Source organism: Anomaloglossus baeobatrachus, chromosome 4 (assembly GCF_048569485.1).
Source record: "Anomaloglossus baeobatrachus isolate aAnoBae1 chromosome 4, aAnoBae1.hap1, whole genome shotgun sequence".
Taxonomy (NCBI): Eukaryota; Metazoa; Chordata; class Amphibia; order Anura; family Aromobatidae; genus Anomaloglossus; species Anomaloglossus baeobatrachus.
In genome coordinates this window covers 626308680-626332965 of record NC_134356.1, presented here as the reverse complement: position 1 = coordinate 626332965, position 24286 = coordinate 626308680, and the positions used below count along the sequence as shown (strand labels likewise).

The 24286-nt window shown below is 45.9% G+C and overlaps 1 protein-coding gene across 4 annotated transcripts in view; it reads right to left on the bottom strand.

Moving 5' to 3' along the window:
• Positions 1 to 22126, bottom strand: part of LRRC8E (leucine rich repeat containing 8 VRAC subunit E) — a 44476-nt gene extending 22350 nt beyond the window's left edge. For 2 of the 4 annotated variants that reach the window (XM_075346332.1, XM_075346329.1), the window contains exon 1: positions 9721 to 9877. The gene's annotated coding sequence lies outside the window, so the exon portion shown is untranslated. Of the gene's footprint in view, positions 1 to 9720; positions 9878 to 22041 lie in introns of those variants that run through there. The other 2 variants (XM_075346331.1, XM_075346330.1) reach the window with 2 other exon arrangements.
• Between the last annotated feature and the right edge of the window lie 2160 nt (positions 22127 to 24286).

The following is a 24286-nucleotide window of genomic DNA, read 5'->3' as shown; positions in this document are numbered from 1 at the left end:
GCTGACAGCTTCACCTTGGCTGGTGATTAATTTGGAGGGCTCCCCAGGCGTTTTTTAAAAAAAAAAAAAAACGTGGGGTCCCCCCCAAATTAGATCACCAGCCAAGGTGAAGCGGACAGCTGGGGTCTGGTATTCTCAGGGTGGGAAGAGCCATGGTTATTGGACTCTTCCCAGCCTAAAAATAGCAGGCCGCAGCCGCCCCAGAAGTGGCGCATCCATTAGATGCGCCAATCCTGGCGCTTCGCCCCAGCTCATCCCGCGCCCTGGTGCGGTGGCAGACGGGGTAATATATGGGGTTGATACCAGCTGTAATGTCACCTGGCATCAAGCCCTGGGGTTAGTGATGTCACGGCATCTGAACAGATACCCGACATCACTAACCCAGTCAGTAATAGAAAAAAAAAAGACAAAAAAAAAATTTATTTGAAAAAACACTCCCCGAAACATTCCTCTTTTACCAATTTATTGAAAATAAAGAAATTCCGGTCGCTGTAATCCATTTTGGAGGTCCCACGCCGGCTCTGGATCTTCTAGAATATGGGGGGCACGTTCAGGGAACGTATCCCCCATTTTCTGGAAGAGCAAGCTCCCCATGAGCAGTGTGGGTGCAGTAATCTGAGAATACTGCACTCACACTGCCCCGGTCCAACCTAGGGCAGAGTGACCTGCAGTAACCTCATTCCAGAATATGAGGGGCACGCTCACAGAACGTACCCCCCATTTTCTGGAACAGCAGCCTCTCCATGTGAGGAGTGTGGCTGCAGATCACTGCGCTCACCCTCCCCCGGTCCACAGTGGAGCCTGTGCATCAGCGACGTCAGCAGGATTCCTGCTTGCAGGGATCCAGCTGACAGCCGCTGTCTGCGCATGCGCCGACAGCATTGAAGAAGAAGGAGGCGGCGATCGCGGGCCCGGAGCGGCAGACAGGTAACGTATAACCGGGGGCTTGGGGGGGGGGGGGGGTGACGGGTGACCTAGTGGGACCTGGGGACACCTTTCTGCCGCATGTGACGTGTCACATGCGGCAGAAAGAGCAGAATGAAGGCGGCCGCGCGCTGTGCGCCGCCATCTTCCACGCTCCGGAGGGGGGAGGGGGGAGGCGGCTCTGGAGACCGGAGGGGGCTCCGGTGACCAGAGGGCTCCGGTGTACCGGAGGAGGGGTCAGGGGGAGGACATTTCCCTCCGATCTGAAATGTTTGATCATTTCAGATCGGAGGGAAATGACTGCAGAGCCGGCGCAGGCGGCAGTTTTCTGTGCGCTTCGGCGCCATTTTGGATGTCCGGTGGGGGTAGGGGTGGGGGTGGGGGGACTCTCCGGTACCGGGGGCTTTGGGGGCACTAGGGGGTTAGATTTCTTTCTCATCTGACATGTTTGATCATGTCAGATGAAAAAGAAATCAGTTTTACCGGCCATTTCTTTTTTTTTCATGTGTTCGTCGGTATACGGTGTATACCGCCGATCACATTATCGGGGTCCAAAAAAAACACCCCGATTCATAATCTGGGGGGTCTCAGCTACCCCCGGTAGCTGAAACCCCCGAGATTTTCGGTCGCTGGGGGGCGCTACAGGGTTTTTTCGGGCCGCCGCTTTAAAGCGGCGGAACAGAATAAGTACCCTGTTTTGCCGCCGCTTTAAGTCGTACGGCCGTCGTTATGAGGTTAAACAATAGGTCATTTTCTGATGACACATTACAGTTAGGAAGGGGTTTCCACTACTAGACCAATACAAAGACCAATTTTAGCCCAGGAACCAACGCCAACCTCTATACAATTTGGCCAGTTCATATGAGCCAACAAAATCTTTACGGAACACGACAGTCGTTACGATCATTTTGTCCAAGTACAGCATGCATATTGTTGTTGGAGCAATGTGCTGCCAACGATTTTTTGCCTGCGTAAAGGATCCAATCAGCCCATTTTTCTTGTTCGTCGTCTGATCAGTGGCATGTTTTTAAGAGGCAATGATCAGGAACGAATTTTCTTATAAACCCTAGATCAATGATCAATCTTGTACGTGAACCTTTACTTAGAAGGGCCATGGGACCGGTGTGACATTTTTTGGTCTTTAATTGGTACTAGAATTTCATGGTGTGCGTAGTGCAGGCAGCGATTCATCTTTTCTCGCCTCTGGTTTCCTGGAGATCACCGAGGTGGAACAGAATTATTGTTCACATTACTTTGTGTTTAGTTTCGCCTGAGCTCCTCGGGGTTGACTCCTTTCTTGATATAACACTTCACTAATTCTGGTTTAATTACCATGTTCTATTAGAAAGATTTTACATTTTTCTTTAGACCTTCTAGTCTCCTCATTTGTAGTGTCGGCCGGGGCTCAGAGGCCCTCAGTAATGGAAAACTACAAAAGGCATTGACGTCATGCACAGTGCAAGTAGACACATGAAGCATCCTGGCTGCTAAAGAGAAAGAAGCGGACGTATCATTGGTGCAACCTGTGCCTAAGAGGTACGGGGCCCATTCCCACCTCCAAACCAGGTGGACTTGTGTATTATGAGGACCTATTGGACTGCATAGAGGCCCGTATACTGTTCTTGCACAGGGGTCCTTTTCGGTCTGTGTCAGCCAGCGTCAAGACAGGTCCGTGGACTACTTAATTGGCATGTAATTTGAATGGCGAGATCGAGAAGAGCAACTTAGTCATCAGGGGACCCTGGCCAAGAAAGCAAAAGCTTCAGAATAGTACGGACCTCCACCATAGTATGTCTGGGCATAGCATAGTGCACTATGATATGCCCGGACATACTATGGTGGAGGTCTGTACTATTCTAAAGCATTCGCTTTCTTGGCCAGTGTCCCCTGATGAGTAAGCCATTTACGAAACGCGTCGGGAGGCCCAGGAGCGTATAAGGTCAGATTGTTGCCTTTGAGCAGTATTGTGAGGCTGTTTTGCCCCCCCCCTACTAGACAACGCGTCTTATTTTGATTTATATCACCTCAGTGTTTTATGACCATATGCATGTTTTGATGACATTTCTCAACACTGTTAGGTGTTTTAGATTATGATTATCAGATTCTGGCGTACACAGTTAGAGACATTGGTTGGATACAATTGATGTTATATTGGGCAAATCATACTTGTGTACACAGTGAGAAAATTCTTTAGGACCAGGTTCTCTTAGGCTATGTGCGCACTAGGAGTTTATTTCACGCTGCGTTTGTGCGTTTTTGTCCGCAAAAAACACACAAAAACGCACCCGCGGTAAAAACGAAATCCATTTTTGGCTGCGTTTTTGTGCACTGCATTTTTCATTGAATTCAATGAGTGAAAAACGCTTTGAAAAACGCAATAATAATTGACATGCTGCGTTTTGTGGTCACCACAAAAACACAGCTACAAAAAAACGCTGTGTGCGGACAGCACTTCTGAAAAATAGACATTGCTGGGGAAGCAATGTCACAGTTTTCAGCACAAAAACGCGTTAAATACGCTGCAAAAAAAACGCAGCAAAAATGTCTAGTGCGCACAGGGCCTTACTGTTCTTGTCCTCTGTGTATACAGTGGGGGCTTTGAATAACATCAGCTCCTTGTACTGTAATTATGGGTTGGTTTTACAACCATTTATGTTGTGTGTGTAAAATATTTTAATCTGTGATTATTAAAAGTTATATTTTACTATTTGTCTTCACACATTTTGGTTACACCAGTTGCTTGGCTTTTTTCAAATACTGTTAAATGGAATAAAAAAAAATAATAATAATGAAATAAAAAGTTCATTTTTTACTTTTCTTTTCCTGGACAAGATTCTCGGGCCTCAGACTATTAATTTTCTAAGTTGCTTTGTGTAAACTCAATAGTCTGGCAATAAACGTGGCGTTAGCTGCCTAGTCTCTGGACCATATCACTACAAAGGCCATTTCATTTTTGTCTTAAGAATTAGTCACATGTAAATATTCGCAGCCAGTAGCAAGTAATCACTAGAGCCACAGAATGCCAAATCGGAGCATTATATTGAAGCAAGTAATGGAACTGTGATGTGTCATACAGGGAGACGTCATGCCTAGTCATCCCATGATTGTTAAACCATTGGCTGATGTAACTATTGTACAGAACATCATTCCGGAACTCAAGTTAAAAGGGCTGGCCACTACTCTAACAGTGATGACCTACCCTAAGGCCATCAATGTGTGATCGTCCGGGGTCAGACGCCCGGTACTCCCACCGATAAGCGGTTCTCGGTGCCGGTGGTGGCAGACAAAAATGCTCAGTTCCAAAGCTGCCCCTTCTTCTGATAGTGGCTGGGTACTGCACATCCATAGCTACTATCAAAGGATGTGGCAGCTCCGGAACTGAGCATTTCCAGCTGTTTGCTGCCACCAACAACAACTGAAAATGGCTAATCGGTGGAGGTACGGGGTGTCGGACTCCTGCCAATCAGACATAGATGACCTATCCTAAGGTTTGGCCATCAATATTAAAGTAGTGGACAACCTCTTTCATTCTTAGCTAGATTTCATCATTCCAAAACTTACACGTTCTAGACTCATTTTTGACCAAACCATGGAATCCATGAATCAATGTCTCTTTGGGGACATTCATCAGTTGTGATGCACTTGTCAAAATGAGACCTGTGGAAATCATAATTTTGGCCAAGTATGTGCGATAGGTTGCCTTCACCAGGCAGTATAAGGCCCTGTGCGCACTTACCGGTATTTCCTGCGGTTTTGCGGCAGAAAATGTTCATAACATCTCTGCAGTGAATCACCAGCAAAACCTATGGAACAAAAAAATCCTGTGCGCACTATGCGGAATTTGACAGCTGCATGTTTTGCTGCGGGATTCCCGCAGCAAAAACAATTGCATGTCACTTCTTTTCCGCACGTCGCTGCAGGATTTCACTCCATTGACTGCCATGTAATTGTGAAATCCCGCAGGGAATAACGCAGGCAGCAAATTCTGTGCGATTCATTGCGTTTTCCTGCGTTATACCCTCCGGTATTTCGCGGTTTACCTGCGGTAATGTACATCGCTGCCTGCGGTTTGCAGGGAAGTGATGTCATTATGACAGGAAAAGGAAGCCGTGCAGAGTAAACACACACACACACACACACACACACACACACACACATATATAGAATACACATAGAAAGCAAACGGAAATATAGAAAGAAGAAAAAAAAAAAAAAAAAAAAAAAAAACACGTGGGCTCCGCTGTATTTTTACCTTTCAGCCGAGGTAAACACACAGCGGTGGCCCGGTATTCTCAGGCTGGGGAGGGCGAGGGGCAGGGTTAATGTCCCCCGCCTCCCTCCCACCTCCCGCAGCCGAGAATATCAGCCGCAGCTGCCTCGGGACTGTCGCATCCATTATGCGGCAGTACCGGAGTGTCCCCAGCTCTTCTAGATGCCGTGATACGGTGGCGATCCAGGTAATAAGAAGTTAATGGCAGCGGATCGCCGCCACTAAGTCCAGGCTTCATCATGGCAGCATCTATGTGACAGCTGACATGATCAACCCGTAAGTAAAGTGAAAAAACACAGACACCGAAAAATCCTTTATTTTAAATAAAACACAAAAAAGCTCCTGGTTCACCCGTTTATTAACCCCCCCGAAACACACAGCTCCGGCGTAATCCACACAGCTCCGGCGTAATCCACACAGCTCCGGCGTAATCCACGTCCTCCGATGCTTGCATCCAGCCGCGACTGACACAGACACAGCGCTGAATGCAGCCTCGCAGCGAGACAGCAGAGGTGACCACAGGGCACTTCCCACGGCCGGTAATGTAACCACATTACCGACCGTGAGAAATGCAGCGTGTGCTCACAGGGACTCTGTCTATCCCTCTAACTATCTAGCTATCTATCTATTCTTCTATCCATCTATGGAAATTTTTTTTTTTTTTTTTCAATGTGCTTTATTGCATTGAATGCATTAAAGCACATGTACCAACCCGCACGCGGCAAAACCGCGGCAATACCGCGATAAAGCCGCAGCAAACCGCATGCGGTTTGCCGCGTTTTTTTACCGCGGGTGCGGTAATCTTTCAGTGCTTGCGGAATTTTCTTGAGAAAATTCCATTTTCCAGTGCACACAAAGCCTAAAACAGGTCAGTGAAAAACTGTACCGGTGTCATCAGTGTTTTGAATCTGTCATCAGCATGTCCATTTTTATCATCAGTGTTTTTTCCGGAGTGGATAAAGAAAGGATAACATTGCAAAGTATAGAAGAGGCTTTGTAATTTCAAACACGTACAGCACGTGGACTGTACACAGACGCCATCCGTGTGCTGTACACGTTTTTCACAGACCCATAGATTTGTATTGGCCAGTGTCATCCGTGCTGCCAGAAAAACATGGACAAGTGAGCAGCCCCATGGGTTATAATGGGTATCTGTGGTGAAAAACAGATGCCACACATTCCACAACCACGGACATGTGAAAGAGGTCTTATTTCAACAGAGCATGGGTAATGATTGGGTGCCAGACACCACTACTTATCAGGGAAAGCAAATAAAACCCACTTCGGCCAGGTAGCTAAGGGGTACTTCTCACACAGCGAGATCGCTGCCGAGTCACAGGTTTTGTGACGTACCAGTGACCTCATCAGCGATCTCGCTGTGTGTGACACTAAGCAGCGACCTGGTCCCTGCTGTGAAATCGCTGATCGTCACAGACTGTTCTGGTTCATTACAGGCTGCCAGCGCTGGCTCCCTGTACACGTAGCCAGGGTAAATATCAGGTAACTAAGCAAAACGCTTTGCATAGTAACCAGATGTGTACCCTAGCTACATATACAGGGAGCCAGCGCTGGCAGCCTGTAAGCGGTGTACACTGGTAACCAGGGTAAAAATCGGGTAACCAAGCAAAGCGCTTTGCTTAGTTACCCGATATTTACCCTGGTTACCAAGCGCAGCATCATTACACGAGTCGCTGGTGGCTGGTCACTGGTGAGATCTGCCTGATTGACAGCTGACTAGCGACCCTGTAGTGACGCACCAGCGATCCTGACCAGGTCGTATCGTGGTTGGAATCGCTGGTACGTCGTTTAGTGAGACGGTACCCTAAGGCTCGGAATTTCCTTAACAGTTTATCTGATGTCCCATCTGACTGATGTCTGCTCACTAATATTATACGCCTATGGCGACATTTAGGGATTCTAAGGACTAATACATGAATGGCAATGTCTAGACGAGAACACTACAAAGTATAGTAATTTTCGTACCATCAGAACAGTCTTACGCAGTTTCGCAATTGTAATAAATGAGGTCCTCATCATCTCAGTGTTACACGCGATCTTCCAAATTAAAATGTTGGCAATTGGCACAAACAAATTACAAAAATTACCAAACAAGACAACACTAAAGGACCTGGACAATATCAGTATTACCAGTCTGCTGTTCCCAGCCACTTTATGGTTTAAAGACTTCCTCATTCAATTAGCTAATGATGCTGATGGGAAGAGAATACGTGACCGGGGTCTGTCCTGATGACATCTCAAAGGGCTTCCTATTAACTAGGCCGTAGCCAGAGTTCAATGACATCATGGAGGACACAGAGGCAAGGAAATCGCCTGTAAAGACTCATTCACACATTGTTGAGAAGTGTCGTTGTGCAGACCTTTAGCACACATTCTAGACTGATCCTAAAATCAGATCAGAATAGGACCTTCTTTGATGTCCCACTCAGATCTGTAACATTCAGAAACTTGTGAATAGATCAATGAAACCCTAAAAGGTTCCGTGTACCATTATCTATAGATATATATAAAATAATATCTGACACTTTACACAGATGTGAGAATTCGCCAAGCGTCTTAGTTACCAGACCGATAAAACATAGCCTTCAATATCAGTATAAATCACAATAAGTTGGAAGGGATATACTGGCACTTTATATGACCCACAGTTTGTTTTTCCACTATCTCCTTCCCCCCTCAACATATGCAACCCCACATGAACCCAGAAGTTGGACAGCCTTTGGTAGAGAGTCAACTTTTTGAGACAGATATCGGCACAGCTTCAGAAAGGTTCTCAGGAACCGAAACGTTGCGGTCACACTTCATGGGCCAATAAGGGTCTTTCCTTTATGCAATTTATGGAGTGCTGCCTTGATCGTTTTTTTTCTATCAGCACAGTAGGACACTGATGGTCAACAGTCACCTTGGTGCATCCTCACCTGGTGGGGACAGTCCAGATCCCTAGTGTCACACTAAATCCCGGGAAGTACCAAGCGAACTGCGAAATGGAAGGGAAACCCTGTGTATAGGGAAAGGGAAGATGGTGACCCCAGACCACACCTTCTGCTGGGGTCCCTTACCACCCTAGATAGGTTCTGCACCGAGCCAGATACTTGACCCTAGATATGCCTAGTGCTGGGGTCTAAATAGGGAACGGATGGGATGAGCTGTTCGTCAACCCCACTAAACAACTATAGACAACAAAAGGAGGACACACAGGGGGAAAATGCATGAACAACTTATCTACAGATGACACACGTAGAAGTTCTGCAAAGTATTCAGCAACGATACCACAGAGAGTACACGCTACCTGCTTGCAACCAAGGCTTAAATAAACTGAAAATATCACCAGCATTAGTGCAAGAAGGAAGGGGTATTTTTTTTATTTTTCAAAAATGTTTATTGAAAAAGAGAATTTCATACAAAATCAAGTATAAGTAATTCTGTAGGGGTATTTAAGCACCAAGATAATGCCGATGATCAGCAGCTGGGTGGAAGGCGAGCTCCTGCTGGGTCAAAAAGGGGGAGACATGAATCCAGCAAAAAAGCTACCTATACCAATGAATACTGACAACAGGAGTAATGGAAAGTCAGGGAGCATTCTGCTCAGCCAAACGCTGTGACCTTCTATGGCCAGAAACCACGAGTGTCCGTCACCCGTGACACCTAACACCGGTAACAGCCACACAAATCTCGCTCAGGAGGACCCGGCCCATGAATACGTTATATCAACCGCCCAATATTTTCAAGTATCAGTGCGTAATGCTTCATTCCTCTCACGGTGAAACTACTTGCTGCCATGGTTCCTCTACAGATGATCACTGATCGTTTGGGATCTCGGAAGAAAAAAAAAAGAAAAAGAAAGACCCAGTGATCATCTGATACTTTAATTTTTTAAGTAGGAATATGTCCGCCTCTTCAGCTCCTGCGGGTCTTGTTGCCCATCTGTCGCAGGCTCCCGCTGGGAGGAATGACTATATACATGAAGAGCTGCCATTCAGGAGAGCATTTTACCAGGGACGTGTATTAGTTTGCAGACCAAGTTTCTCTGGAAATTCCTCTCAATAAATCTCGGCTAAGCACAATTATACTGAACCATCAAAACCATTCCACATAACGATGGTACATTCCAGGAGGGGATACGTTTCCACTCCCTACACAGCTGTTCCTCTGGCTGAATGTGCCATTAATACTGGATTCTGCTCCTCACGACATCCATGCCCAGGGCTGCCCAGCACGGCACGGACCACGGAGAGCTTTCCAAGGACGTAGAGGAATAATCCAAGATTATGGATAAATGATGGCTTGGGTAATTAGTAGATTGTCCCATAAAAAGGGTGGATATTGCCATTAGATGGAGGTTCCCACCATAGCAAGTACATGTATATACAATTGGTCAGAAAAGGGCTGCAAAATTAAGCATTTCCATGTCGGCCAACCAGTAGACATGACCAGAATATAGATCTGTTATCCTATATACAAAAAACACTACAACCCCAAAAATGATCTATCGAGGACATTATACTCACCACATTATACAGTTTGCTGTGCGATAAGTGACTTCTGGTCAGCAATGTAATTCCCGATCATTATAAGTCTGCATGCGGATATTCAGGACACATGCTGGCGGTACGGTCCTGTCCAAGGAACTCGTAGGACTTGCTCTCATCTGCTATAGTGTTTCTATACCATTCTCCTCCTGCTATGCGTGTAGGTTGGGCCGTTTTGCTGGAAGGCTTGCGTGTAACCTGAGAGCTTTAATAGGTCTGGCATTTAAAGGGACAATGCCTGCATTCAGCATATTAATGACGGAAACACAACAGGGCTCAGTAACGGTAAATGTAAGCCAACAACCACATCTGGCTGCATTTTACGAGAAGTTTTATGGAGAAAATCTCTCTCCCCCAATCTATGTGCTCTGTATGTGCACTGGTATCCCACCTACGATAAGCCTGTGAGGGGCGCACATCTCACCAAGGCAAGTACTGAAAAAATACAGGATATTCCGGCAGCTAACTGTCCCAATTAGGTAACTTCTCAGTGATCGGTCATCAAAAAAATGACTAATTGGTGAAGTGAGGAATCAAAATATATAATATATATGTGAAAAATACGTTGATTCAACAATGACTAGATGGAAACAGGATGCTGGTAAAAATGCCAAGACTTTTCATTACCAAATTCCATTCAAAATACATTGATCGAGTAGGTACAGAAGCAGCTGCCCATTCTTCTTGGCACAAAGCCTCCAGTTCCTATAAGTTCCTGGGCTTTCTTACAGGAGCTGAGCGCAGGAAATAACACAGATGGGACCATGCGTTTATGTATGTATGGTATATAATTATGCACATATATATATATATATATATATATATATACACATACACATACATACATACACACGTGTTTTCTCATGTTAAATCATAATGACCACAAACATCCAAATAACCCTGATCAAAAGTTTACATACCAGAGTGATTTTGGCCTGATAACATACACAGAAGTTAACACAAATGGGTGTGAATGGCTAATAAAGGTAACATCCTCACTGTGACCTGTTTGCTTGTAATCAGTGGGTGTGCATAAAAGCTGAGTGAGTTTCTTGGATCCAGACAGACTCTTGCATCTTTCATCCAGCTACTCGTGTTTCTGGATTATGAGTCATTGGGAAAGCAAAAGAATTGTCAACAGATCTACAGTAAAAGATAGTTGAACTATATAAAACAGGAAAGGGATACAAAGGAGATATTCAAGGAATTTATAATGAAAGTCAGCAATGTTAAAACTGTGATTAACAAATGGAAAATTAAGGGCTCTGTAAAAACCAAGCTATGATCAGGTAGACCAACAAGAATTTTGGCCACAACTGCCAGGACAATTGTTTGGGATAAAAAGAGAAACCCACAAATAACATCAGTTGAAATACAGGGCTCACTGAAAACTAGCAGTGTGGCTGTGTAAAGATGCACAATAAGGAGGCACTTGAAAACACTTGCATGGTCGAGTACTTGCATGGTCGAGTACTTGCATGGTCGAGTACTTGCATGGTCGAGTCGCCAGAAGAAAGCCATTACTGCACAAATGCCATAAAGCAGGGTTCCCCAACTCCAGTCCTCGAGGGCCGCCAACAGTGCATGTTTTCAGGATTTCCTTAGCATTGCATGGGTGTTGGAATCATCAACTGTGCAGGTGATTAAATTATCACCTGTGCAATACTAAGGAAATCCTGAAAACATGCACTGTTGGCGGCCCTCGAGGACTGGAGTCGGGGACCCATGCCATAAAGTATCTCACCTATAATACGCCAAACCGCACAGAGACAAGCCGCCAAACTTCTGGAACAAGGTAATTTGAAGTGATGAGACCAAAATCAAACTTTTTGGCCACAAGAAAAAACGTTACATTTAGAGAGGTGTCAACAAGGTCTATGATGAAAGGAACACCATTCCTACTGTAAGGCATGGAGGTGGATCGCGATGATGTGGGGATGTGTGAGCTACAAAAGGCACAGTAAACTTGGTCAAAATTAAAGGAAAAATGAAAGCAGCACGTGATCAGCAAATACTGGAAGCAAATTTGCATTCATCAGCCCGGAAGCTGCGCATGGGACGTCCTTAAGTATAATGACTTTTTTTTTCTAAATGTGAACACAGCTCCGCCCTTTTCGGCCATGTATTTTTTTCCCATCTCCTATATAAGCAAGTCCTTGGTTACCCCTCTCCACACACAGCAGTTTTTAATTGCAATGAGATGACACAGAGTTAGGGTCACAGAGCTAGGGACCCCAATATAGAGATATACCTTGGCAAGGTATTGTGGCTCAGTTACATTGATCAATGCGATTGCTAAATATCTCTATTTTCCTAATAGTCTTGGCAGGTATGCATATCATTATTCACATGTTCACTTTCCAGTTAGCAAATTGCATTTTTCATTATAATTGTCAGCATGCTTGTAGCATTATACCATTATCATATTATTGGATGTGTGTGCAGCCTTCATCTTTATTGATTATGTATTTTTTGGCTTGCACTCTGTATACATATATACATATTGGTGCTCACTTCAGTTATCCTTTAGTATTATTGGGACATACTGGGATGTTCCAACATGACAACGATCCAAAAAACAAGGCCAAGTCGACCTGTTATTGGCTACAGCAGAACAAAGTGAAGGTTCTGGAGTGGCCATCTCAGTCTCCTGACCTCAATATCATTGAGTCACTCTGGGGAGAACTCAAGCGTGCAGTTCATGTAAGAAAGCCCAGGAATTTTACAGGAACTGGAGGCTTTTTGCCAAGAAGAATGGGCAGCTTTACCATCTGAGAAAATAAAGAGCCTCATCCACAACTACCACAAAAGACTTTAAGCTGTCATCATTGTTAGAGGAGGCAGTGCACAGTATTCAGAAGTGGGGTATGAGAACTTTTCATCAGGGTCATTTGGAGGTCTTTGGTTGTCATTATAATTTAAAAAAAGAAAAAACACAGTAGTTTGACTATAAATGGCTTCACCCAACCACTAACCATGAGTGGGAAAAAGGGTTTTGTGCTAACATTCATATTCTCTGAAAAAAGGCCAAGAAAGCAAAAAAATCTGCCGGGGTATGTTGTCCTTGCTGCTATGGGCTCTGAAAAGCCTGTGTGGCAGGTACAGGACATTACCGCCCTTGTCACCTGCTCATCACCTCCAGCCCGGCTTGTCTCAACTGCCAACTGTCATCTCTCCCTGGTTACCATAGTGACCAGGCTATAGAGGATATTGACCAGACATCCTCCAATACAGTCCCTTGCCAACACTTATACCACCACCTGCTGGTCTGCAGTGGTATTACAGAGCAACAACTTACAGTACATTTTACAGAATGACACCAGGCAATACATCAAATCATAAATTATTCTACAGACTCCTATGAATGCAGAAACTTTTGTAATGGCTTCTTCTGGGTCATTACATAATCAGTACAAATTAGTCTGTCCTTAGCCAAAACGAGCAGAGTTTAACACCCCCCCCTTCCCAAAGCGGACAGTCATGTTTTAATTGGGGTCATAGCAATCAGGATTTGAGGGTCTTCATTAGCCAACAGCAATGCAAGTAGTTATGCACCATGGACATGTGCGGAGAATGAAGGTAGGGGTTAGGGGATGCTTGATGTGGAGATTTGGGCAGGTCCCAAAAGGTGAGGTAAAAGTTCTCAGACAATCATGTTTGCCAACTATAAAAGGTTTCAAGTATCGGAAAGTCAAAAACAATTGAATACTATCCCATTAAAGGGGGCCGCGCCAGTATATCTTTTTTTTGCTAAAGGGAATCTTCAGTCCAACCTCCCCCTTAAGCCTGATATGGATTCAGAAACAACCATAACTGCCTGTAGTCACGAGTACAATGATCCGCACCGGGGACTGTAGACGACTACAATGATCCGCACCGGGGACTGTAGACGACTACAATGATCCGCACCGGGGACTGTAGACGAGTACAATGATCCGCACCGGGGACTGTAGACGAGTACAATGATCCGCACCGGGGACTGTAGACGAGTACAATGATCCGCACCGGGGACTGTAGACGAGTACAATGATCCGCACCGGGGACTGTAGACTAGTACAATGATCCGCACCGGGGACTGTAGACTAGTACAATGATCCGCACCGGGGACTGTAGACTAGTACAATGATCCGCACCGGGGACTGTAGACTAGTACAATGATCCGCACCGGGGACTGTAGACTAGTACAATGATCCGCACCGGGGACTGTAGACGAGTACAATGATCCGCACCGGGGACTGTAGACGAGTACAATGATCTGCACCGGGGACTGTAGACGAGTACAATGATCCGCACCAGGGACTGTAGACGAGTACAATGATCCGCACCAGGGACTGTAGTGTATCATGGTGCATTACATGGTGCTAAATGACGTCAGCCCTCCCCAATTCCCGTCTCTAGGCCTCACCCTCAGCTATAGTACAGAAAAGTGATTAAATATAACTATGTCCTTTATGGAGGTAAGTAGCATTAATTTACATTTACAAGAAGAAGGGTGCAACCTCAGCCTGACTTATTAACCCACGCATCACTTCAGTTATTTTCTATTTAGATTTCTTAAAAGGGAATTTCCACTTATGTCAATAAGAAGACAATAGAGGAGTACAAGTCCTTCCTTAAGTGGCTATCGACACTGTGCAGGCCACTGGCACAATTTAAGGGTCTTATGCCCCCCCATACACAGGTGGTTTTTGGCTGCCATCTCCCCCACACACACAGGTCATTCGGCCAAGAGGGAGAGCCATCGCCTGACATCTCTGGTGGTGGCTTATCTGCAGAACAAAAGAATCGGCATCCTTAAAGGGGTTGTCCACTTCTTATTCCCAATGTTTGCCCCCATTAAAGTAAAAAAAAAAAAAAAGCTCACTTGCCTCCCACAACGGCGCGGTTGCAGCAGTGTCGGCACTCACGTGAGGTTACACGAGCCTGTACCAAATCACCGCCGGCTTCCCTCTCCCAGCCTTCAGACATACAAGTAATTCACAGAAAGTGAGTGACCATCTGCAGCTCTTGAAGTGGGAGAGTGAGTGCCAACATCACTAAATCAGTGCCGGTACAGGAGGCAAGTGTAAGCTTTTCAATTTTACCTGAGGAAAACATTAGGGATGAGCACGGCCTGCCCTAGTAGAGGACAACCACTAACTCCCCAATCAGTGTTTCTGAGCTCCCATAGACAGACTGCAGACTGAACCCACAGATATCGGTAAGTTTGGTCTATATTTGTCTAATGTGTATGGGGGAGGGGGGAGTCTGCTCATCTAAATCTAGTATTTTAGTACGTTTACCATCTCTGGCTGAGAAGCAGCATGCTGCAGCAGCAACCTCCCTCATTATTTGGTCATAAACAGTGTGATCAGATACGGTAAGTTAAACCCGCGCCTCAGTCTAGTCAACCCTAGAAGACACAAAGAGGACAGACAGGTCTTGTTTTCCCAAAGCTTCATTCTCGTGTTTGTTTTTGGTGTCTTAGGGTGACGTGTAACTGCGTGTTTACTTTATGACTTTTTTTCTGCCCTTCAATGGATATTTAAACGTCAGATGGTGACGTCACCATCAGCCACTGTCACCTGTATTATGACCAGGTTTACACAACTGTACTTTCAGTCTATGTAATATCTGTGTGCACAATGCACCCCCCCCAGACAGAGGGAATGAAATGTCGGCCAACTTAGGTCCACACGAGATATTTTCCACGTGGGGGAAAAAAAACCCAACATACCGTACATTAAAATGGACAAAAAAAAAATAGTAAATCACAGGCAGATCCTACACCCATTCACGATGCATCTGGGCCAAGTCACATCTGCAATTTGGGGACATGGCGAGCCCCATTATGTTAACACCCGTGTGATCACAGCAATTCATTTTTTTTTTCCGTACGTGCCTTACAACTGCAAATCCCAGCTCAGCCGGGTGTCTACCAACCTAAACCCATAAGGATGGTATCAATCTTTTTGGAAACTGCTGTAATGAAGGTGGGCTTGCTTGTAGGCCATGTTACCATGAAACGTAAACACAGAGGGACCAACTGATCAAAGCTTTTACATAGGAAAGGAAAATTGGAGTAAAACGTTTGAAAAAGTCATAAAAAAAAATTGCACAAAAATTTGGTGACTTTTGGCCTTTTTACACCAGTTCATGGGTGGAGCTAAGGACTTCTTGGAAAAGACCAAGGAAATTAGCACCAAAAACCTCTGAAACTGTATGGCAGTATAAGGCCGAGGCCACAAGGGGGTTATGTGCGATCCTTGCATGACATTCGGCTCACGCTCGCAGCACATCGGAAGCCGAGGGTCATACGAGGAGGGGACGGAGGGATTTCTCTCCCTCTCTCCTCCGTTGCCGGCTGATGCGAGAATCGCACTGCTCTCGCGTTCCACCGGTGTAACGTGAGAGCAATGTGATGTTTCTCTCGGCCCCTAGACTTGAATGGGTGCAAGTGGAACAAGACCGGGTACACCTGCTGCAACTGTTTTCTCGGTCCGATTAGGGCTGACAAAATAATCGCTCATGGGAGCGGGCACAGACTAATATTGGTCTGAGTGGAATGCGATTTTTTTTATCGCATTCCACTCGCACCGTTTTTCTTGCCAAGTGTCCTAGGCCTAATTGGATTACTCAAGAAAGCAACAGGAATAAAATAAGACCAAAAACTGGTTACAGGTTCTTTTAAAAACTGACCCCACAGATGACATTAGAGCGTACTACTTTTGGAGGGCCCCTTTAGCGTTTATGGGGATCACATGCTGATAGCGAGCAGCACGGATATAATCAGGTGTATGAATGGGTGCGCCGCTGGAGGCCACTGACTATAAACTGTAGTAATGAGGTTTTTCTAATCTTATCATGAAGATAACACATATCCACAGTAGCTACAGAGAAATCACTAGTGAAACATTGACCCGGGCACATTCCCACAATGAACCACAGATCCTGATTACGGACTGCACCAAGAGAAAGTGACTCAAAGAAAGTGAATTAGAAACCATCTACGATAACGCTTCCCCCTCCCCCCAGCTAGAGATTAGTCATTGTATTGACCACTGAGTGAGGTATTGTTCTCTTTCATCACATCTATGAGAGACTCCCTGGTTGTCTATGATAATGATCTTCAGAGATATACAATATGTTTAGCACTGTAGTCACATCATCCAGACATGTCACTTGAAGCAATGATCACCAAGCTATGACTTGCCTACTTTGGACACATCATACAAAGAGAGCAATCACTGGAGAAGGACACATCATGTTCGGGAGAATCGAAAAAACAAGGTGAAGAGGAAGACCAACCACCTGATGGTTTGATACTATCAACAAAACGGTGGAGAACACCTTGGTGGACCTATCTTGGATTCCACAAGATCGATCTTCCTACAGAGCGTTCATCCATCAAGTCGACAAGGCTCGAGATCGTAAGATCGATCTGAAGGACGTTAAAAAAAATATATATCACATCCTTACAGCTGTATGTAGGCAGTTTTCTCTTCTATCAGCCACTTCACATTCAAAAAGAATGGAAACTATCCCTAGAGTTAAGCTGGAGATTCTCATCGATGTCAAATGATTTTGGTCATTTGGACTTTTGGCCACTTCATACTCCAACGTTCCTTCAACCGAGCTTTCAAGCATTGTCAACACGAGGAATAGAAAATAGGTGTCTGCCAGTCAGTTATTTCACCCAAAAAGAAAAGATCAGGCATTGAAATTCCAATGGTCCGAGCCTTCTCAACGGTCCAAGCCTTCGCCCCTCTCCCCCAAAACATCATCTGTCAGGAGAGCGTCATCAGTCCCCCATAAAAATCAGATTGCCACCCAACCCCATTGAAATCAACAGGTTTGATGGACAGTCATGAAATTTATATGGGGGTCTCTGGAGATATAGGGTCATGTCACTTTTTTCCTCCTCTGCTGACTGAGCACAAATGATTGTTTTCTCCAGCCTCATTCTTCCATGCCTAGGCAGCTGAGAACATTTATGTCTTCTCCTGTCACAGCCCTTCTCCAGCAACTCCAATATTTGGGCTGCAATCACACTTGCGTGCGTGTGACTCACGCAAGCATGGCATAGCACTGCCTGGACCGGCTGCAGGCTCTCTTGAAAGGAGCATGTCAGCTACATATAAATACATGAAGCTGCGGCCGGTCCGGGCAGGGCAATGTGATCCTCGTGCAAGTCACATGCAAATGTGACTCCAGCCTTATGCTTACAATACAGCTCCTCTGTCAGTTGAGACACAGGTCTTGGGAGCTGCGTTTCATCATACTACAGCTCATCCTGACGTGTGACTAGGATGGGCTGCCGTTTGAATTAAGCGACGGGGGCCCATTTTATTACATTTTTGGAGGCCCATCCTTTAAAAGCAGTTATGCCACTGTAAAACCGATCTTGGTCTTAATCAAGTATACAAAATGGTGGTAATAGGTACCGGTAATCCCTTTTGTATTTCACATTCTGGTTGCAGTTCGTGAATAAGGACATTCTTCCATTTAGACAAAACTCTCACAGCTGGGGTTTTTACGACAGAGCAAAACTCCATCCTGTGCTGCTAGAGGACCCTAGAATCTGCAAACCCTCAGCTGTGAGCAGCATAACTTCTGCGCAGGGCTTTTAGTCTTTTAATATATTAGCAATTCTATAAGCACGCAAGAGCGGATACGTGAAAGGCCCGGCCTGTCCCAGCACGTCGTGTCAGGCCCCACTGTATGCACGGTGTAGGGAAGCATGCAGGATGCGCTATAGGGGCTAGTCCTTGTTTGCTTACCCATTAACCCTTCCCTTGCTAAAAGGGGCCTCTCGGTGCTTGACTCCAACCTCTGCTTTTTTTTTTTTTTTTGAGAACATGGATTTTTAAAGACACAGGTATTCTATATATTAAGATACACATACAAGGAAAAAAAATGGCTATAAACCTGACCCCAATAGTAGGGAGTTCACAGCTGTGGCCAAGTGTTTGACCCCTGGGATCATAAGACTTCTGTGTAATTTCTCCATCTTGGTTGTAGAAGAACCCCAAAATATTAAGACCCCCCGCCACTTATTTGCTTAAAAGGATTGTCCAACATGATCTCCTCTGCATCAGGAGGTGAGGAACGCTGATGGTTGCTGACCTCCAGATGCAGAAGTGATAAGTCCTCACCTATTGTACCATCACCCATTCCCTGTAGACTGTGAGCCCTCGCGGGCAGGGTCCTCTCTCCTCCTGTACCAGTCTGTCTTGTACTGTTAATGATTGTTGTACGTATACCCTCTTTCACTTGTAAAGCGCCATGGAATAAATGGCGCTATAATAATAAATAATAATAATAATAATAATAAGTACTGGACCAAGCATGTACTTGTCCTATTCACGGAATTAGAGTCCATATGCATTAGTGGCCACTGAACGTGTCCGGGCTGTGGAGTTCTGCTCCACTCACTATTTCCATCCGGCTGGTAAGGGCTGACCGTGAGGGTTGCTGACCTCCAGATGCAGAAGTGATCAGTAATGGACAATATGCACCATTGGCAGGTATCGTGCACTTGTCCTATTTACGGAATTAGAGTCCACATACATTAGAGGCCATTGAACGTGATGGAGCTGAGGAGTTCTGCTCTACTCACCATTTCCATCTGACTAGTAAGAGCTGAACCTGGGGTTGTCTGACCTCCCACCAATCTGATATTGATGACCTAGTCTAAGGATAGGTGATCAATATCAATTTTGTAGAAAACTCCTGTAAAGGTTTGCTCTAATACAAAACTTAAATTCCCCCCCTCCCCTTCCCTCCCGTAGACAACATGCAGTTAAAAGATAGAATTCAGTCAGCTGGTAGTCACCACTAGGGGGAGCTCAGTGCATTTGTCTTCTATTTTAGATCAGTTTACAATGAGCTCCCTCTAGTGGCCGCTGCTGGGAGACAATTTTTATCATTTGTGTCTATACAGGAGGTATGGAGCTTTGTAGAAGAAAGCGGCTCTTGCCACAATACAGAAATAAGAAAAGTAAAATTGTATGCCTAGTAAAAAACCAGGCTAAGCATTCCTTATATTAACTCCTAGGAAGAAAGTGAGAATGTTGGGTCACCTGTAGCTTTTAGTGACTGCCAACACTTATGGAGCCTGACTGTTCCCCACCAGGTCCCGGTACAGAGGCAGCGCTGGAAGATTTGCCTTTATGTCTAGAGGAAGTCGGCAGATTGCTTAGATTCTTAGGTAAGATATTTACATAGAGACACGTGAGATCGCAGATCAGAAAACATACAGCAACGTCTGCTAAGGACAGGAGTCACAGGGGCAATTTATTTACATTTTTTGGGTTATTTTCTATTGTTGTCTACAGAAGCTGATGGCCCACCTACTAGAGAACATGCCCCACTGGCCCCCGCAGTGACCACCGATCCCTCTACTCTACTATATGGCTGTAAGTTTGGACTTTATACCCCATCCATGGGATAGAGGACAACATGCCAGTTACTGGGAACCCAACAGATTTCATGAAGGAGCATTTAGACCCTCAATAATTGGGAACTTATCCCCATCTTGGTACCCACCCATTATTATATACAGTATATTTATTTATTTTTTTTTCATATTTTGGAGATACTGTTATCTATATATATTTTACTAGGAACATTTTAAAAGCACTTAAAAGGACACATTTCTGAACCTGTAATAGCCTCCGGAGCTGAATTCACAATTCTGATTGAACATTGGTATCTCTGTTTAAATCCTTGGAGGGGGAAAAAAAAAAGGGGGGGGGGGTTACCAAGAGAGACACCTAAGTGAATGAAGCTGACTGAGTCACAGTGAACACTCTCTGGGTTCAGAGGTATTCATCTTTTTCCAAAATTTGTACAAAAACATTTTCTGCCGAATTCTACCAGTGACTCCGGCAACTTCATTAAGGTGAATGGCTCCTTGGAGGAGGATCCTGTTTTTTGGGGATACAGAAACCTGGTGTAGTGCTCAGTGGAAAGCTGTGTACTAATGTGAACAGTCTTAGAGCTCCTATAATACAGGGAAATAACATCTTTCCTTACTTTGAGACTCTGAGCCAGCAGGAAAGGCGAAGGGATTTCAGCTGTGAAGCTCGTAGAATTGTGAATGCATCTCTGGACAAGACTCGTTTCACACATACGATGTTCACGGGCCGAGGGTGGACGGACGGGCCGAGGGTGGACGGACGGGCCGAGGGTGGCTGGACGGGCCGAGGGTCGACGGACGGGCCGAGGGTCGACGGACGGGCCGAGGGTCGACGGACGGGCCGAGGGTCGACGGACGGGCCGAGGGTCGACGGACGGGCCGAGGGTCGACGGACGGGCCGAGGGTCGACGGACGGGCCGAGGGCGGACGGACGGGCCGAGGGCGGACGGACGTCTCAGGTTTGACGCTTAGAGACCCATTTTCAGTCCGAACATTGCAAATGGCGCACGTGTGACCCTTTCCAGAGCAAGGCCAGACATGGCCCAGTACAGGGGCCACCGGGGACCTCGGAGTTTTTCCCGTTGACGATTAATACACAAAAAAATGTCACCCGTTTGAAATTAAAATCGGTTATCCAGGTTTTTAAACAAGTTGGCTTTACATTAGTGGGGTCCGAGGATTAGCGTCACCATGATCCGCCGATTGACAGGGGTCGTGGTACTCGGGGGAGGGGAGGGGTGGGGTGCAGACACTTTTCTCACCATGATGGATTTTTCTTACTTGGTTCAATTGGTAAACCTAGTGGGATTTTCTGAAAGTTTATATGACACCGTGAAGGAGCGTGCGAGGCGGCCGTATACCAGCAGCATATACAGTATATATACAGAGCCCTGAGGTACAGGACTATAGGACTACTACCCTCATCTGACCCAGACACCCAGCTCCATGATTTACTTCCCCATCCCCCACATACAGGCTCCAGCCCTATACATCAGTCCCACAGTATCAGTGCTGGACCCGATACTACCACTCATTACATTACTGACACCGCCATCAATACCATAATACTATAATGGCAGAATAATCACAGCACATTATGCAGCAGCATCACTAACTCCTGCAGTAATTACCAGTGAAGTACTACAACCACCAGCAGACTGCTGCTGAACCCACTGGACCATCATTACTTATTACACCATGACTAATGTTACTGTGTTCCAGCAGCACTGCCATTAATGCTGCATGCTGGGAGTTGTAGTCCTACTCTGTACACTCATATCAGCAGTTGTGATCAGATACGTGGGGCTGATATGTGTCTCACATTGCTCCCTGTATACAGGTAGTGGGAGAAGTATATATAGGTAGCAGCGATCCCCCCTCATCCCCGGATTTGGACTTACCAGGACGGATCCCAACTCCGGACTCACACAGAGCGGAGCCTCATCTCCTGCCGGGCCGGACCATGCTGCGGCTACAGGAGGGGGAGTCACCGGCTCCGGGATCACTGAGCGCACAGTGAGGAGGAGGAAGGGACAGGGAGGGGCCGGCTCCACACCTCCAGGGTGATCACTACAGCAGCTGAGGACAGCTACAAGTGTGCACAGCGCTGTGTATATCATCCATAAGGAGCAGGGTATCATCAGAGACAGCTACAAGTGTGCACAGCGCTGTGTATATCATCCATAAGGAGCAGGGGTATCATCAGAGACAGCTACAAGTGTGCACAGCGCTGTGTATATCATCCATAAGGAGCAGGGGTATCATCAGAGACAGCTACAAGTGTGCACAGCGCTGTGTATATCATCCATAAGGAGCAGGGGTATCATCAGAGACAGCTACAAGTGTGCACAGCGCTGTGTATATCATCCATAAGGAGCAGGGGTATCATCAGAGACAGCTACAAGTGTGCACAGCGCTGTACAGACAGTGTGTATAATCTATAGGGTGCAGGGTATCATCAGAGACAGCTACAAGTGTGCACAGCGCTGTGTATATCATCCATAAGGAGCAGGGGTATCATCAGAGACAGCTACAAGTGTGCACAGCGCTGTACAGACAGTGTGTATAATCTATAGGGTGCAGGGTATCATCAGAGACAGCTACAAGTGTGCACAGCGCTGTGTATATCATCCATAAGGAGCAGGGTATCATCAGAGACAGCTACAAGTGTGCACAGCGCTGTACAGACAGTGTGTATAATCTATAGGGTGCAGGGTATCATCAGAGACAGCTACAAGTGTGCACAGCGCTGTGTATATCATCCATAAGGAGCAGGGTATCATCAGAGACAGCTACAAGTGTGCACAGCGCTGTGTATATCATCCATAAGGAGCAGGGGTATCATCAGAGACAGCTACAAGTGTGCACAGCGCTGTACAGCCAGTGTGTATAATCTATAGGGTGCAGGGTATCATCAGAGACAGCTACAAGTGTGCACAGCGCTGTGTATATCATCCATAAGGAGCAGGGTATCATCAGAGACAGCTACAAGTGTGCACAGCGCTGTACAGACAGTGTGTATAATCTATAGGGTGCAGGGTATCATCAGAGACAGCTACAAGTGTGCACAGCGCTGTGTATATCATCCATAAGGAGCAGGGTATCATCAGAGACAGCTACAAGTGTGCACAGCGCTGTGTATATCATCCATAAGGAGCAGGGGTATCATCAGAGACAGCTACAAGTGTGCACAGCGCTGTACAGCCAGTGTGTATAATCTATAGGGTGCAGGGTATCATCAGAGACAGCTACAAGTGTGCACAGCACTGTACAGCCAGTGTGTATAATCTATAGGGTGCAGGGTATCATCAGAGACAGCTACAGGTGTGCTCAGTGCTGTGCAGCCTGTATATATCATCCATAAGGAGCAGGGTATCATCAGAGAGAGCTACAAGTGTGCACAGTGCTGTGCAGCCTGTGTATATCATCAGAGAGAGTTAAGTGTGCACAGCACTGTGCTGCCTGCACTAATCTGCTTTATTATCATCCTCTTAATTAGGTGGCAAAAACCTGGAGACAGATTCCCTTTAAAAACTCCCCATTATCTTTACAGCACCACTCCAGCATTTTTTTATTTTTAATTTTTATAGTCCTGCCAGAGTGGTGCTTTAAATCTAAGTCCCCTGCCCCCGGTCTTATATCACCCTCCACTGTCGTCATCATTTTCCAGGGTCACACCGGCAATCTGTGACCTGCTGGCAGCTCCAGAGTTTCATGGAGTCGAGGTCACAACTCAATCCAAGTCTATGACAGCCTCATCCTGGTTCTCATAGATTTGTCTTGGGAGCTTGTGATGTAACAGCTGGCTGCTACATCTGGGTGTCCGCCTGCAGATAGTGTATATGCTTGAAAATGGTATAAGACTTAGTACACACTGACTCTGTCTGCTCCATTATAGTCAATGGCCCCACCTGCGTCCGAAACCCGTTTTGCGGGGGTTTTCGGATGGAAGCTCCGACGGGACCAGTGAACATAGGTAAAAATGAAATGTGAAAGCAGCCTTACAGACACAAGTCTATGAGAGCTCCCATAGACTTGTATTGAGTTGTGATCTCCGGCACGCTCCATGAAACACAGGATCTGCCGGCAGGTCACAAATTGCAGAAGACCGACCGGAGCAACGCTGTAAACAGATGAAGATGGCAG